This window comes from Cataglyphis hispanica, chromosome 23 (genome assembly GCF_021464435.1).
Source record: "Cataglyphis hispanica isolate Lineage 1 chromosome 23, ULB_Chis1_1.0, whole genome shotgun sequence".
Taxonomy (NCBI): Eukaryota; Metazoa; Arthropoda; class Insecta; order Hymenoptera; family Formicidae; genus Cataglyphis; species Cataglyphis hispanica.
This window is the reverse complement of record NC_065976.1, coordinates 4127602-4134530: the sequence shown is the minus strand read 5'-3', so window position 1 is coordinate 4134530 and position 6929 is coordinate 4127602. Positions and strand designations below refer to the sequence as shown.

Sequence of the window (6929 nt, the reverse complement as noted above, 5' to 3'; positions counted from 1 at the left end):
TCTCACTCCCAAGTGCATCGACTTAATCGGAGGATTTAATAGGACAATGATTAATTACGTTTATTAATTACGATTAATTAATTAGGATTTTCTTTTTGCAGTAATGATGGAAGATTGCTAAATAATAAGTGAATTTTTAATGGTAGAGGATAGTAAGTAAAATAAGGATTAAAAATTAAATCATACTTTTAAAAAATTGGGATGAAATAACTATGATAGTAGTTTATAGTTATTTAATAAATAAGGATAAAGAGCAATATAAAATTTTAAAACAATAAGTTCAAGGCGATCAGACAAAAAATAATTCCTACGGTATTTTTATTCGATTTCTATCGGAATAATATAAATATGATAAAAATAATATTCTATTCGACCTCTGTAAATGTAAATAATAATAACGCAAAGTAAACGATAAGGAGCAATATGTTTATCAACATTAACGTCAAGATTTGTCAGTGTAGGATACGTCAATCTAGATTCTAGAATATCAAGATTATAACGGTTGTATAAAATTGTGGGGCCTTAATTAGGTACGCGATGCGGCTAGTTGGCGCCAAATTGCGTGCACCTTTCACGCGAACGAGCGAAGCCGTCTCTCGTTCAATCATTCCGAGATGAATCACCCTGGCGAACTCTCCTGAGAAGACAAGACATTCGCCTCTCTAACAGGCCACTCTCCTTACCTTCTCTCGTCTCTCGTTCTACCTCGACTACGGCAAAAGGAACGGTAAAAACAAAACGGCGTCGTCATAACAAACAGGACGGATTACATACCCAGTAAGAACCGAGTCGCTTATCCACCTATAATTTCGAGACGCAAGCGATCATGCGTGGCAATCGACATTAAACGAACATCCGCGTATTTGCATCTAGAGAAGCTAATGGCTGCCTACTTTTTGCGTGATAAACAAAAAAAATAATTAATAAATATAAATATAAATATAAATATAAATATAAATATAAATATAATATTAAAACACGATTTTATTATTAAATTTCAAATATAAAATAAAATATAAAATATACGATAAATGTAATAAAAATAAAATTATATTAACAAATTTAAAATCATCTTGTCTGGTGGTATTAATTTGACGCGAATATAAAAATACAAAAATGATTTCTCGTACTTGCAGATAAAAAGTAACGCAGACGCGATGGATGCTACAGCTAAGGAGCACGCGGCTAAGCCGCAATATGGCGAGCGAAAAACGATCTAGCCCGACTCAACTGCATAATCACTACACCTTTCTTTTACACGTTTCTCGCACGGCCTGCGGCGGCCTTGTACCTCTTGGTGCTCTTCACGGCCCCTAAGTGCTTCCCTTACCCACCACCTATCCGTCTCTGCCTTCGTCTATCTTCCTGTACCTTCTTCGCCTCGCGCCTATAAGCTCCATTCGTTCTCGCCCTTTCTCAAAGCGCCTTAACACAGGAGACGCTCTTCCTCTCAAATTACGCGGGGCGTCTTTCTCTTAATTTATTCGATCCTTTATTCTTTACATATATCACTTCAGCCCTCTCTCAACCTCTACATTCCTCGGATCTTCTCGCTGACTACCATATCATCTACCAATCGTTATCCGATAATATTCTTATTTCTTTTCTAACAGAAACTATTAGAAAATAAGAGTTGTTAGCGTCAAAAATTTTCTGCATTTATTAATACAATGTCACAATATTTAAAAGAATATAGTTGAATATAATCATTATATTTTAAGTATAATTTTTAACAAATTTTTATATATCGTTATATAAATAAATATCATAATAATATTAATCATAATTAATTATTTGATATATGTATATGTATTGTATATATAATCAATAATAAATAATATACAATAAATAATATATATATATATATATATATATATATATATATAATAATATATAATATATATAATATTTAATAAATAAATATAAAATGTTTTATTAGATTATATATTATTTCAGACTTTTACTGGTCAAAAATTAATTACAACTAACTAAATTAATAAAAAATAACATGTTATAAGAAAAATATTCAAAAATGTTAAAATATATAATAAATTTACTCTTTGTTGAATTTGTTATACAATTTTTTATATCTCTTTATATTCTCTTTTTATCAGCGACGCAGAGTTCCGTGATCTCACTATGCTAATTAATTTAAACACAATCTCTCCACTATCTGTAAAAGTGCCTAATTTCTCGTCCTATATATACCACACGTCCGTTCGCAAATGAAACTACTCGAAAACCATCGTCGATTAAGATTATCCATTTAATTCTGTTATTTCATCCAGCACGGCCCGATCTCCGCCTTATCTCGCCGAATACCTCACTTGCCCTTCACCGCATAAGAGAGTATTGCCTTCGCCCCCTATCTCCCCGCCCGTTTATCTCTCGCGCATTCCCTTCTATACTTCCCTCCGTTTATCTATTCGCTCTTGCCACGCTTGCCCTTCGTAACCCCAAGCGATTCTCTTTCTCCGACTATCTGTCTCTGTCTCCCGCGATACGCTTCGCGCACCACGGGTCTCATACTTGCCCTACGCGTATATGTATATCGCTCTTATCGTATCTCCGCATCCAATCGATTACATAATCAATGCACTATACTACGTTCCACTTGGTGCTCGGTTTATCTCGATATCTCTCGTCGCAGCGACGTATCTTTTTTATTACTTCTCTAGTTTGAAATATACTCCTCTCGACATTCTTCCTTTATTCTTTAAACTTTATCCTCATCTATCGTCATTCACTTGTCTTCGGCCTGTACACTGCGCTTAGGCCGCGGTCGAAACCTCTATTCCACCCTTTTCTCCTTTCAAGCATGCTCAGATTCCTCTCCCTCACGCCTTCCCATACAAGTCTTCTCAAATCGTCTCCCCTCTGTCCACTCTTTTTTTATATATCCCTCCTCACGATCGCCCCCCTTAGCCGCGCCTCGTTTCCTAAATCCTATACCTATCGGACTTCTATTCTATTTAGATCCCTAGTACATGCTCGGGGGGTGGGGGGGGGTGGTCCCCCCGCAGCATCATCCTTCTATCTTCGATCCTCCACGAATCTTCGTCTTAGTTTCAACTCGTTTTCCTCTCTCGCTTTCTCCTCTGCTTTCTTTCGGCCCCCCCCCCTCTCTCTCTCTCTCTCTCTTTCTTCTTGTCCCTCTCTCGCCGTCTTGTTTTCACACACACACACACACGCCGGCGTCTTCGACTCTCTCTCCTTCGCGCACCGCCTTTCTCCGTCGCGGTACGAACCGGCAGAGCCGCGCCGCTGGCGGCACGGAAAAAAGGCGGCCCTAAAAGAACTTCATATTTTTTATGCTCTGACAGCGACTTGGGTGGTCCAAAATGGCCGCCAATGATGTAATATAGTGCTCTCTCGCCGCGAAAAGCTCTCCTTCTCCCACCCTTTCTCTCTCTCTCTCTCTCTCTCTCTCTCTCGTCTCTCACAACGCGCCAGCATATATAGAGGTAAATCCACCACATCCCCCTCCCTCCGCTGAAGGAACGTTTGAACGGATTCCCTCCGAACCACTCTCTCTCTCTCTCTCCCCCACATACACACCTAAACTCTTAACTCTCTACTCTCTCTTCTAACTGCGCGTGTTTGTCGGATCCCATTGCCAGACTCTCCCGGGGCATGTAATTACTCGAGGCACGATGTCTTTCGGCTCTCTTTCGCTCCTCGACCTGTATTTCTTACCACTCCCCGTGTGTCCGCGTATGTGGGAAAACTGCGGGACGGCGACGTATAAATTTGTTGCCGTGTATGGCGGTTGACAACGGCGTCGGGACCCCATGAGATGCGCTCTCTCTCTCTCTCTCTCTCTCTCTCTCTCTCTCTCTCTCTCTCTCTCGTACGCGTGTAATTTACAAAGCTCGGAGCTACCTGCCCGAATCGATGGTCGAGCGAGAGCGAGGACCCTCTCTCTTATCGCTATGTTGTAAGTCGTGGAAATCCGAAAGGTAATTTAATCTCTCGCGCGCACGCAAATTAGAATATTCACGTCGGAATACTTTCTTCATTTTACGCGCGTGCCAAGTCGCAAAATATAATTAGCTTTGAATTTTAATTTTTTTTTTTTTTAATTCTTAAAATAATATTTATATCGCTATTATAGCTTATATATATATATATATATATATATATATATATATATATATTTTTTAATTCTTAAAATAATATTTATATCGCTATTATAGCTTTTATATATATATATATATATATATATATATATATATATATATAAGCTATAATAGCGATATAAATATTATTTTAAGAATTTAAAAAAAAATTAAAAATTAAAAATATATATATATATATATATATATATATATATATATATATATATACAATACACTTGCTACTATATCATAAATATTACTAGTTAAATGCTTAATTGCTTTAATTAAATAATTAAACGAACAGTGTATCAAGCATTATCACGAGTCTTGCTTTAACGATCTGTAACAGGCCAAACTGTTAACGTCGAAAATCCGTCAATCTTTGACATATCATCTTCGAACGATCGTACAGCGTGCATCTTCTACCCTATCCTGACCTATTACCGTTCGCATCATTAATTTTTCATTCGTACATGACGACGACTCAATAGAGTCGTTCGCGATGAACTGGAGACACAATGCCACCATAAATAGCCTCGACGAAAGTGCCGAATTTTCCTTCGGGGCTTATCGCTATTATTACGATCACGAATCGCCCCGGAGCGACAGACTGTAATTGCCGGACGTGCGAGAAGACCTAATGGCGCCGCCGAGGCGTACAAACTGGATATTGATAACGCAACACAGATATGTTAATCTAGGATCTATAGCAGATGTCATACTTTTCGTTGTCTAAATTGACAGTTCATCAATTTTAGATGCCCGCGTATAGATACCGCTATAACTTAGTTGAGACATAATAATATAATTTATTTCGAGAGACTATTAAAATAAATATTATAATATAATAAAAAATGAAATCTTATCTCAGCTAATTGAATTAAATACAATTAACAAACTGTAGAAAAATTAGCTATGTATTATCAGTAATTTAAATAGAATGCTGAATTAGATATAGAAATAGGTGCAGTAAATTGATAAACATAATGTAGCGATCAATTCTACAGCTGTATTGAGATTTGACATTTGAAAATCTTAACTATTAACCTTATACGCTATTTTACGAAAAAAAAACGTTTCTATAGAGTCTTCTTCTGCGAACAGTTTGGTAAGGTAGAAAAGAAAAGTTTGACCTAGTCTTCCTATAGTCTAAAAGAAAGATAGTTATTCTTTGGTGATATTTTTTTTTGTGCATGGATAAATATAATAGATGAAAGACGCCGCCTGTTTTGAACGGATAATATTTTAAAAGGTCAGTGAGATAATTATCTCGTTTTTCGCAAGAAACGGCGGGACTTAAATATTGTGATGCTCGTTATATTAGACATTTCCTGGGGCGGACGTTCACAAACAATTCGAAGGATAAAAGGTAAGTCCGACAAGGTCCACACGGTACATTACGCAGAAATCTGTAAAATATACGTTATATAATGTCTGCGATAATATGCATACAAACGTTTTCTTATTCAAGATAATATTACCTTGAATGCAAAAAATACTGTCATCTATTTACATTTACAATTTTGTTGATACAAGATATTGCATGATGCAATATCTTGTATCATCAAAATTGTAATTTTTGTAGAGGAAAAAGAGAATTTTTTTTTTAATTTGCGATATATATATCCCTTGTGATATTATATTCTGAACTGCTATTTTATTTTTGCTATTATAATGGCACAAAGTTTTAACATGAAGATAACATATATGTATATCAGTCAATGCCAATTGTACGCATGAAAATTTACTTTCATAAAAGTAAATATAAAAATAGAATTTTTTATAATCATTCACTTGAGAAATCGTCCACATTTAATTATTGCGAACATCCAAGAAAAAAATTTCTATGTATGTGTCCTTAAATTCATCATATTACAAATCAATCTACCTTGTGAAAAGAGGCATTTTCGAGATAATTACCAGAAGAAATAAGTTATATATCCAATTCCAACGAACGAACACTATCATTTGCGGTAATTCACTAATTTATCCGCCCATCCTGTTTTCTGCGACCTTCCAAAGATCATTGACGTTTCGTTGAAGGAGCAAGTGTCTTATCTGTGTTTATATCTGCGGTGGAAAATTTCGAGAAAAAACGCGGAATAGAAACCAATATCCCGAGATCGTCGCAGTTATATGCTAAAATAAGAGGATTTTAAGAAAATGGACAATTCGCACGAATGATGCTCTTCAAACATGCACATATATGTGCTAAAAGCAGTTATGAAATTATTAATCTAAAAATTAAGTAATCTAAAAATTTGCAGCTGAATAAAAGTAGCCTTTAGAGAATTCTATCCATTATATAACGCGATCTCTACATAACATCTCTACACGTTGTCTACCGGCGTAATAATGCATAATAATAAGCGTTTCGCGTTCGCGTGCACACATCGCGCGCGTTGCACAATCGGCAGGCACCCCCTTCCGGAACTCTGAGGCGCGTAAAAATGTAATAATGGAATAGTATAGTTTATTGCCTGTGTCAAGATCGTATCTTGTTCGTTATTGTTCGAGAAGTTCTTTGTAGAACGGCAGCCGAGCAAGGAGCGGAAGAATGAGGTGCCGCGACTCCTTGAACATGGCCGATGACGGTCTCTCTGTAAGGGCGAAATTATTCTCGCTTGGAAAAGCGAAAATTTTACCTCCTTTGTTCCTCTCGCGTAATTTTGTACCCTCACTACGAGATATGCTTTCGCAATTTGACATATGTCCTGCGATATTTTCTGCATTTTGAGCGCGATATACTTCTGAGAGATGTCTAGTCTCTGGAAAAAACATAAAAAATCTGTAAACAGGGATTCTTTTATA

The 6929-nt window shown here is 36.4% G+C and overlaps 1 long non-coding RNA gene across 1 annotated transcript; it reads right to left on the bottom strand.

The window, feature by feature from the left end:
• Nucleotides 1–587: 587 nt before the first annotated feature.
• LOC126857893 (uncharacterized) lies at nucleotides 588–1254 on the bottom strand. The gene is made up of 3 exons (XR_007688554.1): nucleotides 1131–1254; nucleotides 775–892; nucleotides 588–710 (listed from the first exon to the last, which is right to left on the bottom strand). It is a non-coding gene; the product is annotated as an uncharacterized LOC126857893 (long non-coding RNA).
• Between the last annotated feature and the right edge of the window lie 5675 nt (nucleotides 1255–6929).